This window comes from Labrus bergylta, chromosome 9, assembly GCF_963930695.1.
Source record: "Labrus bergylta chromosome 9, fLabBer1.1, whole genome shotgun sequence".
In the NCBI taxonomy this organism is placed as follows: domain Eukaryota; kingdom Metazoa; phylum Chordata; class Actinopteri; order Labriformes; family Labridae; genus Labrus; species Labrus bergylta.
In genome coordinates, this window is record NC_089203.1 from 7,071,036 (window position 1) to 7,083,949 (window position 12,914).

A 12,914-nucleotide genomic window follows, 5' to 3' on the forward strand; every position below is an offset into this window, starting at 1 on the left:
TGGGGCTTGATCAACCCTGGCTGGGTCGCCTGGGTGAGGGTGTATGATGTTGCGAGACCCAAAACACCCAATGAAACAGGAAACATCACTGATGATGCCTCCCAGCGCATCCTTAAAGAAAGAACTCTGCAGTAAAGTCTTAATGGATCATTAAGTTAGTCGGTACAGCTTTAGATTATTGGGATACAAAAAAGCCAAACAATTTCTAAAGGCAGGCATACAGTTCAATATATATGGATAATACAGTTGTGAATAATAAATACATGATGGGGGATTTCACCAATGTTTAAAACTGATCAGTTTAACCAATAACATTCCATATTTTTTGTTTTGTTTCAAGGTTTCAAACATATATTTGTTTATATTTTAGAGCTCTGCTTCTTTTCTGATCTGTTTTAATCCGGACATCCCGTCTTTATTTTCCTCTCTGTTGCACGCGTAGACCGACGAGGAAGGAGGGGGCTCTACAAGGTGTGAGGTGCAACATGATATCCGACGCTCAATGCAGTTTCATTAAGGGGGATCCCTGAGGCGGTCTTTATCTGTGAAGAACATGTACAGTATGTAAGGGTTGTTTTTCTGATAATGCAGAAATTGATGCTCGAAATCTCTTTTTTGTCTTGGTAAAGCCAGTGTAATGTTCATTATATTATGGAACATATGTACTGCACTTTAGAAGCAGCCAAAAGCCAATATGCATTTGAGGATTTTTTTCTAGAATTACAAAACAGATTTCTGCCTAGTTTCACATTCATGTTGTATTGTGATTGTGAGTAACAGTCGAGGTCATATTACTTATATTTCATTTGTTCACCCATTCACTTCTCCTGGAACAGACTTTATTGTTCATTGAGGTCTATTATTTGAATAATCATTCCCTTGTGCTGGTGTTAGCTTACTGGTACCAGCTGTGTCATTCACTCTGTGCAATCACTATCTTATTCACAGCTTTAATCCTTCATTCACACACGAAGCCATACAGGAAGCCGTCCTGACACCTCTCAATTTTCAGCTCATTCACATGGCTGCCATTTTCCTGCTCAGAGTGACAGGCTTATAATATAGCCTTAACGCTGTGTTCATGCTTGGAATTCGTTTTGGATAAAATTGTCTGCTAAGTGAATTTTAGAATTGTTGAATTGAATTGTAGAATTCAAGCAAAGACTGTAAATATTAATGGCCGAAGCCTGAGTGACGTCAGCCGTCTGTTACTGCAGGGGGCTCTGCCATGCTGGAAATCATGTCTCAGCCTAACTTTCAGTCAACCTAACGACAGGCTGAAAAAATGCAGCATGCCACTTCTTTTGTTCATGTCCTTTAAGTTGAACAGGTTCCCAGGAAGAATGCTTGTTGTTGCTGTTTTTTTTTTTTTTGGGGGGGGAGGGATCAAGATAACTTTTCAGACTTTCATGTAAGATGTGATTGTGCCATAAAGATAGTACCATTCTAGCTACACCAAATGCAATAAACACTCATTATTTATTCATGTGCATGGAAATGTCCAGAACATATAACAGGCTGTATGTGCAAAGAAGAATTGTTTTCATTTCATTCACCATTATTGCAGATGTATTGCATGATTGTATTATCCTTTCATTTGGTATGGCTTCATCCTCTGTCGATCATACACGTATCATATGTGTGGGTTCGTATAATTAGCCTTGAATGTCAGACTCAATCTTTACAGTATTAAAGTAGTTTTCCTCTATATTCACAGTAACACTTCATTCTGACGTGTTCTTCCAATGGATGTTATCACCAGCCGAACTCAAGCGTGATGTTTGGATTCTGGTGCCGCCCCCCCTTCCTTGAGACGACTCTCCGGTGGGCAGGCGCAGAAAAAATGTGGGAGTACAGATTGTAGTCTCATTACTAACGTTTTGGGTATATAGACACTTGAAGACACAAAACCAGTTGTCATCTCCACTTTAGAAGTCTCACTTCAGGTGTTCATGTGTGTCTGAGCGTAGAACCAGTCACCCTGACACTCACCTCCATGTTAATCCATCCTGAACAAGGCCTGTCCTGCTTCCTGACAGATCCAACTAATGTCCCAGCTCACTTCTGTTCCCCTCCATTTCTCCCCCCCATCTTCATCCTGTCTTTCATCCCTCTCACCTCCTCTGCTCCGCCATAGCTCTCTGTATTAAGATCAATGCGTCTCGGCTGGGAGGGAACGTCCGCCGGGGTTCGAGCTGCTCCGCTTAACCTCCTGTAGTGGCTCATTGTACCCTTGTGCATCACAGACCACACACACACACACACACACACACACACACACACACACACACTCATAATAGTGTACAATCACGTGTGCAGAGTGTGACGTGCCAATAGTGTGTGTGCTCAAAGATTTAATCTCACACACGCGCACACACACACACACATACACACACACACACTCACAAAGTGAATCACAGAGGCAGGCAGAAAGGTTACATTGATCTTAGTCATGGTTGAGATTGCAAAAGCCTCCATCCCTCATCTCTATCTCTCCTCCTCATCCTCCCTCTCTCCCTCAGTGTGTCCACACCTCTCTCGCCCGAGCTTTCTACTCTTTATTTTGGCTTCTCTCTTTCACGCTCTCTCCCATCCTCCATTGTCTGCCTCTCTCTCTCTCTCTCTCTCTCTCTCTCTTTCTCTCTCTCTAGCCGTCTCTGATTCTCTTTCATTTCTTTCTCCCTCTGTGGCTTCCTCCTTCATTCTCCTCCTCCTCTCTGAGTGCTGGTAATACTCGCTATAAATCATGACCACCCTTACACACACACACACACACACACACACACACACACACTCTGCTATAGGCGTGAGCACACTCAAACACACACATGCACACTGTACATCAAGGCGGCATGCGCACATCATTAACCATGCATTAACTATGCATTGGCTCCTTGCTTGTATTCTGACGTGTGTGAGCGTTTTAAAGCTCCCAATGATTTAACTTCACAGTCAAACAGACACATTTTCAATGTACGTGCACACACACACTCACACACAAGCAAACACACGGCAAGATAATCACCACATCTGCAGAGACAACAGTGAAGTTCCTCTTATAATAACGTGCCACTATTCAACCAGACCGTCGCGTTGGAGGCAGACAGATCTCTGTGATGAGATTCTGGGTTGCAGAACGTGTTCAGAGTCCAGATTTCTTCCACTCTCCTAAAACAAAAAAAAAAAACAGAAGTAATTTCAGGCTGGCATTTAGCACGGCACGCCAGGAGAGCTGTTCAAAGTGATGTCATGGTGAATAAAGATGAGGTTAAACTGCGATTTGTTCGATTTTAGTGCATTTTGCAAGGCAATCACACAAAAAATCCATTTGAATAATTTCCCCCCAATTTACTGTCCTTTCATGGTCTTCAACCACCGAACCTCATTCAACTCTTTTCCTCTTTTCAACCAAAAAAAGGAATTCAAATTCTCTGTAACGTGCAAAATGCTGCATTTTGCATGTTTTCTTAAGAGAGAGATCCAATTTACTACAACTTGTGTGTTTACATTTAAAGTTATGGTCATCAGTTATGTCAGTGTCTACTAATAATCCAGCTAAAACAAGCATATAGATGATTAGACTGAAGGCAAAACACATAGCAAGGCTGTTTAAACCCCTTCAGTTGGGTGTAAAAGCCATAAGTAAGCATACCTGTCATCCCAGGTAGAATGTTAGTGAGTAAAGGCCCTGACACATCAAGGAGACCGTCGGCCGTCGGTCTGTCGGTGAGCAGTCGTCGCCCTAGTTTTTGCGGTGTGTCCAGCTCCCGTCGGCCCCAGTTGGCCTTTCTTTGGCCCATTCCACATGTTAAATCGCCGTGAGCTGTCTTTGTGTGTGTATATGTGTGTGTGTGCGTGTGCAGCTGCCCGGCAGATGACCACATCCCCTGACTGCAGGACATCATGTCATATTTTGATGCACAGTGAAACAGGAGAGCAAGTGAATGAGAAGAAATACGGAAGCACCTCTTCTATTCTTGTTCCACTAATAAAAGAACAAGGGCTGACAACGCCAGCGCCATTTTCAAGTTTTTATCAGACATTATTCTCAATTAGAAGTACCTATATTACTAGTCTTGAGCAACAGCACTGAGAAAATTGTCTTCTTCACAACAACGGTTTATTCATCCGCATTCTTCCTCGTCCTTTTCCGGTTTCCCCTTTTTGGAATGACGATTACAGACTACTGCCGCCTGCTGGCATGGAGAGTTATTGCCTCTCACGCATGTGCAGAACGTATGTGGTGGTTGGCCGTCGGCTGCAGTCTTTGCGATGTGTGTAGTGCAACTCTTTTGGCCAAGACAAAAGGTGTCGTGTGCCAACGCCACAGGCGGCCTTCATCACCACTAGTTCTTTGCCGTCTGCTTGGTGTGTCAGGTGCAACCTGCAGCGTTCAGGGTTTGGGGGAAACCACAATCTGCCCGATTATCTTGCACTGTGTACCCTTCTTTAGCTATAACCCCTGCAGTAGTAGATTACCACTCATTTTCACAAACATTCACAAATCTGATTTGTAATTTCAAAAATGCAGCAGCCTGTTGCAACACGGCCAAAACAGTTCATTTAGGATTTCTGGATGGCACCTGGGTTGGTCAACCAGATTTCAGGCCACCCATGCCAATCCCAGGACCTGTTCCTGTCCCCCATTCAAAACTACATTAGCCCAGCAAGCTCATCACACACACACCACTTGGCATACAGAGGAGCCTATATAGTCGTAGCATTTAACTTCTGTTAAAAAATAATAATCATCCCCCTAGTTCTTTATTTATTTTCAGGGTACTGGCCTGAATAAGTTGCACTTCTTTATAGAGAGACCCTGATCCAATGCCTTTGAACTGACCCTATATCTGGCTCTGTATCTACATCATGCCTCCCTATATAGTACCCCTAATGTATATTTGAGGAGCAGTGGGTTATGTAACTGCAATAATTCAGAGAAATTACTTCAGACCGAGCGCTGGATAATTAAATGATGTCGGCGGCAGATGCTCCAGCGGCGAGGCATTTGACAATGATTAACCAGCGGAGTTACAGGTGCTCAGTCACAGCCTACATGACAGGGAAGTACATGGATGCTGCAGCCAATCAGCATCCAGACATCTCAGTGGCCATTGCCCCAGAAATGGCCTTCGCTGCTATATGAAGGATTTTTTACTTCACGGCTTCTCCTTATAGCATGACCTCAGTGTCTGTTTCAATCGCATCACATTATGTGGCTTTCACAGTTATGGTTGCCAGAAAGCATTCCGCTGTGCATCAATATATGACATGATGTCCTGCAGTCAAGGGATGTGGTCGTCTGCCGGGCAGCTGCACACACACACACACAAACACACACACACACATACTCTCACACACACACACACACACACACACACGCACACACACATACTCACACACACGTGTCTGTCTGGCTGTAATTATGAGGGCTTTGTGAGTACAACTCACCCTCTGGCTAACTTTAACTCTCTCCTTTGCTGCCTCACATATAAAGTCATAAGTCAGAAATCAGCAACTAGTGATTTTTTTTTTTTTTGTTATATCCTGCTGCGCATCAGATCAGAAAAAAAGAAAATCGCCAGAGGAGAAACAAGCATGGCTGTGATATTTATGTTGTTTTGTCATCTGTTTTTGAAGGTTGGAATTCACAGTGAAGACAATGACACAGACTGCATCTCTCCTCTGAATTATAACCCTTTATAAACTCTGTCGTCTGTTATTTTTATTAGTGATTGTTGCGATGGGGTTTTAGTCTCACTGTGAAAAACACCTTTTTGCCTTTGGTGCAGAGTTGCATCTGTAACATTTTTTTACCTCATTAGCACAGACGCTTTAGTGCAACTTCATGTTTTAAATGAGAAGGTATAGCTCAGAGGGTGATTCATTTAGGTGTAGATGTGATAAAATACCACACTTGATACTCTCAAATTGACAATGCTATGTGAATATGGCTCCATCTGGAAGTCATGGAAGTTTTAACCAAGCAACAACTGGTCCCACCAATCAGGATTCTCTCATTCACAGCTTGCATGTTTACCCATTAGCTCTGTATGTACATGACTCCTGGTTTAATAAGTCAAGATGGACCCGCAAGAAGAAGAGTCCGCATGAGAAGCATCAGGCGTTCAACCAACTGCATGCTCAGTCAAAATCAAATGTTTGAGGTGAAGAAATACTTGCTTTCCTCTACATGTACGCATCATGGCTGACACATGTTCCCTGCCTCTGTTTGGTGCGTGGGCTGTGCACTTCTTCATAAATTGATTAAAGCGGTTGTGAGATTTTGTGTGCACACATGACCTGTAGGGGCATGTAGAGGCAAATGGGATGTGACAGAGTTAAGCACAGCAGCAGGGACAACAATGGCAGAAAGACAAATTTGAAACCCCCAAAACTAAAGGGAAACCAGATCAGTGTTTCGGTTAAACGAGCGACCCTGTAAACTGGCCTTCCACTCATATGCATCCATGGCTGAATTTGTATTGGTTTTTCATTAAATACAAATCTGATGAATATATTTTAATGTAATAATGAAAAGCTAAAAAGGAGGCATCCGCAACTCTTTTCATTTTCATTTGTAGCTGTGACATCCACGGATGAATGCAGATGAGAGACACCAGTTGACACGGTCACTAGTTAAACCGAAACACTGGGACTGTGCAAACTTAAAGTAGTGTGTTCTGACCCACCGGTCTCAGCAGACACCTTGGCTGATCTGATGTATGGCTGGCTGTGTACATAAATGCCAGGTGAAACTGCAAGTATATCTCCGCCTTAGAGCAAGTGCTCCAGCTTCCCAGCAAGAAAACAGTCAGGTGATGTATACATACAGTAGATACGGTCTCCTCTGGCAGCCAGACGTGAAGAGAAAAAAAACCCAGAATTAATCCAGAGGGCAGTTTGAGTCTGGTGTTTTGTTTCTTAACCAGCTCCATAATGTGTCACTATACATTACCAAACAAATGATTTGATGTTACCTATATGTTAGAAATGCAGAAAAAAATCTCTGACAGATGCTACAAAGTTACAGATGCTAAAGGATATCTGAGAAAAGACTCCAAAGTGAGCATGAAAGCAGAAGATAAAAAGACACCACATTGTGAGTCTGTATGAAACCCTGGGACAAAAAGTTTGTGACTGGATGAGAACACAACATACTTTCAGGATTATGTAAAGAAAAGTGCATAACCTCTCATAACTTAACATAAACCAGTGAATGTAAGTACAATGATCAATAAGATTGTTTTGTGATGTTACAGGTACATTTGATCTGCAGACATAGAAGTCTTAATGATGCTACACTTTATTCTTCAAACTTCCAAATGTAAGGAATACCATTTCAATATGATATAACATATTGTTTACCTTAAAGGTGGAGTCAGTCGCAATGTTCAACATTCAAACTGGGTCCTCCTGGGCTCTTCACCACCAGAATCACACACTCACTGCAGGACTTAGCATGTATGTTTACTGCTTGTACCTACACTGCAAGCCACCTGATAATTTTACATTTGTTGTAATGGAAAATTCAATAATTTAGTAGGGTAACACAAGCTAACTGTCAATGTTTGGCACCTGCCTATCCAACAGAAAGCAGGCCAATGCAGCATCCTGGAGTGAAAGCCAACCCAAGGTTAATTCTCGTTTTGGGACTAACTTTTTCCGCTTGGCATTTCGCCTCACTACGATTATATTTTATTTTCTGTCATATTCGCTGGTTTGAATTGCATCCAATCGCTGAATTGTATCCACTCCTAAACTCACCTGAGAGCTGTCATCTGTTGTGGGCTATAATTTACATCAGCCCCCTGCTAAGAAAGGTCCTGTGTCAACCAAAACTATATTTTATTTCATGGGGAAAATATACTGAATCTATCTTTAAAAAAAAAAAAAAAAAAAGACATTTAAAGACAATGTCTCTGAAGGATCCAAGAATCAACCTTTAAGAAATTCTATCTGGGGACATGTTCTTTATTTTTATAATTGTAAGGTCCACTTTGACTGTAGCTATAATAATTTCAATATTCCTAGGTGTAACCTCCTGTTGTCTATAATAACTACTGCCCTGTTTTTCAGCCCAGTGTGAAATCAAATGTTGTTACCATCTGCAGCACACTTTTGTGTCCTTTGCTCTTCTTCCACTGTGTTAGATTTGTGGAGCTACTTTGTTGCCGTCTGCTACACTGGAAAGCTCAGTCCCACATCTCAGTGATGTGAAAGGAGGGTGCAGCTGAGCTATGACACTTGGCTCTATTGCATACACACACATCCACACAGTCACATGCATGCACAAACACACACACACACACACTGGAGAAAAGAGGAATTTATAGAAAATCATTCTACAACATTGTACGTAGACACACACACAGACGCACACATTGTTAACCTCCATATATCACCTCAGTCTGACAAAATCCCTCGCTTATTACGCCTTCTGTTTACACTTCCTGTCTTTAGCTGCAGGGGATTGTGGGTGTTGTATTGAAATATTGACTTGAAAGATTCCCACAGGTCCAGCCCGCACCGACTTGTTGTCAAAAGTATTAAATGTCACACACTCCGGCAGCCCACACACGCACGCACACACAGCTGCAACGCACACTTACACACTCACTCACACACAGCATGTCTTGTCAAGAGAACAGAACCATATACAGGTGTGCTCATTCAGCGGAACAGGCAGGCCAATGCTTGAACACACACACACACACACACACACACACACAAACACACACACACACATGCATACACTGACACACACTCATCAATGCAGAAAACACACAAACACACTGTAATAAACAGCATGACCCTCTGGAGCCTCTCAGGGCTCTTTGCTACATTTCAGAATCACCAAGCTGCACCCTGTCTTCCTGTGTGCATATGTGTTTGCATGTGTGTGTGTGCGTGTGTGTGTGTGTGTGTGTATATGTGTGTGCGTGTGTGTGCGTTTGCTTGTGAATAAACATGAAGTTTGCCGTGAGCATTTTTCTGAGAGGCCTCAACTCTTCCCTCCTTAGAGAGAAAGACCCTTAGCCAGCCCTATCTGATAACTGGCTATTGATTCAGTCTCTCACAAACACTTCAGCTCCGACTGGCCTTCCCCACAGCCTCACACACACACACACACACACACACACACTCTCACACGGACACGGACAAACACACACACACACACATACACACGCTAGGAGTGTTGGCATGTCAACAAGCTGCAGCAGCAAGCCAGGGCAGCAGACAGCACATTCCCCGGGAATGAAAGGCAGCTAATTAGAAGGGAAATTAAACGGGGAGATTCAATGATAGAATCCAAATAGAGTTCAGCTGAGCGGGCACAAAGAGGAAAATAGAAAAAAAGTGAATGAGTGTTTGTGAGGCACCTCTCATCCTTCCTTCTTTCTCACTCTTTTTCTCTCCTCCCTTTCTCCCCTTGTTCGCTCTCCACCCAAGCCAGTAGTTAATAATTTTGTACCCTTTTAAACTTCATGAAGAGTCCTGGAAGAAGGCTGCTTATTAACGGGAAATGAGACGGAGGGATGCTTTGATGGACTCTAAATAGAGTTCAATTGAGAAAGGGTTGAAATGAAATGAAATGAGAAAATTGCTCTCTCTCTGAAATGTCTCCTCACACTCACCTTTGCTCCTCACCTTTCACACTCTCATCCCTCCGTGTTATCCTCACCCCGGCTCTGCCCCGAATTACAATATTCATCAGACACCTCTATTTCCTGTATCAACGTGTATCTTCGGCGAGCCGATTGTTTTCTGACAAAGCGAAAACATCCAATTTGAGTGTAAATGGCCTCAAAATGAATTCAAGATCTGCATGTAAATTATCTCTGCAGATGCATTTGGCACCACTCACGGCAAACTGTGAATGCACTGCGGTCCAAGTTGCTGTTATAGTGCTGTGCAGATGAATATAAAGCAAATCAAACAGGCTGCAGGCAGCCGGAATGGCAGCACAGATTGTGAGGATGGTGGAGGAAGAGGCTGAAAGTGAGAGGAGGTGTTCAGTTTTTTAGCTGATTCTGAAGGAAATGTTATGACAGGGAGTAAGTAAGTGAGAGTTATTTGCATTTTAGTGACGCAAGAGGAAAAATGTGTTCACTTTCTGTGTGTGTATCGGAGCTGCAAATGTCATATTGTTGCATTTAAAATCTCAGAATTATTTACTGCTACAATGTACAGAGGAACACATGGGGATCATATGGTAGTTATTAATATTTATGTGGAAATCTGTTTCCATGGTAGGATTTTCAACACTAACACATGATCATTTATTGATAGATTTGCAGAGGATTCATAAAATATAAGGTATAGAAATCGTGTTTCATGCATTGGCTGGAGCAAAGATGCATCAAGTTAAATTTTAGATGTTGGCATTCAAAATAAAAGGGCAGTTGAGGTTGTAGGAGTATATCTTAGAACTCATCTTTCTAATTTTTCTACTTAAGTTACCTTAAAATGTATAATTTGCCAGATTTGAAGGGTCACATATTGTGCAAAATACATTTAACCATATTTTTCACAACACAAATGCACTAATGCCAAAGGAAAAGTTTGTCACTGCCTATAGGAGTGTAACTATATGTAAACTATATGTTTACTTATAGAGTTGTGTCTCTTACAAGCTAAAAGAGCAATGGCTATAGGAGGAAAAATGTGAGCAAGACAAGCATGAACCAATTCATTAAAGGTGATGTATTATACTTTTTTTCATCCAGTTTAAAAAAGTCTCAGAGCTCCCCAAAACATGTCTGTGAAGTTTCTTGTCATAAATCCACTCTGATCCTGTATTTGATCATGCCTATAAACCCCTCTATTTCAGCCCTGCTCAGAACAGGCTGTTTCTGTGTCTGTACCTTTAAATGCAAATGACCTGTGTCTGACCACGCCCCTCTGGAATAGCTTGAGTGTCTTTGGCTTTCATGCACCATGCCTTATTGTTAATGGTGTGAAGGCAGACTCAAACACCTAGGTGTGGGAGTGTCACCCACCTGCCCTTTGTAATGTCATGATGGACATTTCTCATAATTGGGGGGTTTGTAGAAGGACTAGGGACATTTATTAGCGTCATTAGAAGAACATGGCAAAGTGTATTTTGGATATTATAGGAACTTTAAATATCTTTCAAGGTGTGTTGCTATGGGGATATACGTTATAGAAGGGAAACTGGACTGTTTTTATTAGGGGGAGTCTTAAGGGGTTTTTTTTTACATTACATGTTGGTAATATTGAACAAAATGAATGACTGTGGGCAGGGGTGCAGGGTAACCTGGATATAACTTTCATTCTAAAAATAGAAACAACATATGTAGCCTATGTCTTGTCCTGTGTTCTGTGTTTGTATAATGAATCAATTAACTTACTTTTTTTTTTCTATTTGTCTTTTCCATCTGATAAAACGATGTACTTGTTATATTTATACATAATGTTTGTTTTTTCTATTTTTTATTATTTCAAATTTTGGTTGTCATGATGAAGCTCCAGGTAGTTTTCCAAATTATAAATTTGCCTTACAGTATTCAAGTAGAAGGGAAAAGGGAAGATACTCTTTAACCTCACCTAGAAGCAAAGCAATATGGATAATAAGCAAAATCCGACTTTTTGGTTTTTATGTTGATAAGGTTTCAGTCAGCAGCCTCTTCAAAATCAGACTTATTGTAGATCTGCATTGATTGTGCTGTGATTTAGAGTGAGGCGGCTCCATTAGAGGAAATGAATTCTGAATGAGTGAGCAGGCCTCAGGGTGGGCTGGCTTAATTTTTATTTCCTTTTCCGTCTCGATCTCTCCTTCTAAAAGCGTGTTTACCTCACTTGCCCTTACCCCTTTAATCTCTCTCTATCTCCCTCTCTTACCCCAGGGCTACAGAAGTCCCATGCTATTAGCTTCTGTTAACCATATAACAGCAAAAGAAAATACATTTGACCAACAGCAAGCAGATCAAGAACCCTGGAGCTGAGCAGCACTGTAACACAAACATACTATATCCCACGCACAGGCACTCTATTGGTGCAAAATGTCCAAAAACACTTCCTCTCTCTCTCACATACACATCCCTGCACAAACTTGAATAGGGTTCCTTCTTGGCAAAACCACATCCAACAACCCTATTGAACCAAGCCTATTGATTCCCTTCTCTCATCTCTTGTCATGGCCTCCACTATCCCACTTTATCTCTGTTTTTCCTTCCCTTTCAACATCTTTACCAGTCGCCCCTCTCCTCTCTCTCCCCCTGTAATTGATTCTCCTCTCTCCACATCCTCCTGTCGCAGGCAGTGCCTCCCGGTCAAGCTCCTTAGACCACAGTAAAAACCTGAGATTTGAGATAGAAAGAAATCTAATCCCACCAGAAGGTTAGCACCTCTGTTCAGCTGGGGGGAGAAAAAAAGCGGAGATCTTGACTGATTCCACTGCTGCACAGCCATCACAAGGATTTCTTAGACAAAAGTGGATGGACCACTTCCATGCAGCTGAATAATACCTTCAGGAATAGCCAATTGGAATTCAGGCAAGTCTGTGCAGTAACAGTGAGGTGCATCGAGACAGACTGTAACAGCTACAACTGAATCTTACATGAACAGACACTGACAGCTCAGAAAGTTAATCGTTGAATTACAGAAACTATTGCTACAAATAAAAACCTTCATGATTTTTCACACCCTTTTCCTTACCTGGTGATCAAGTTATTTTCAAAGCAGTCCCTCATGCAGAATTATTCAAATTTGTTCCTTCATAATTTAAATGCTTGACAATATGTCTAATTTTCAATGGACTTATATCATCACTTCTTCCATCTGTCCACTCATTCCCATTGACTCATGTCCCCTATTAAAATCCTGATATTGATTATAACAGGATACACAACTTAAATCTTCTTGTTGATTCTCTGACCAAACATTAATAA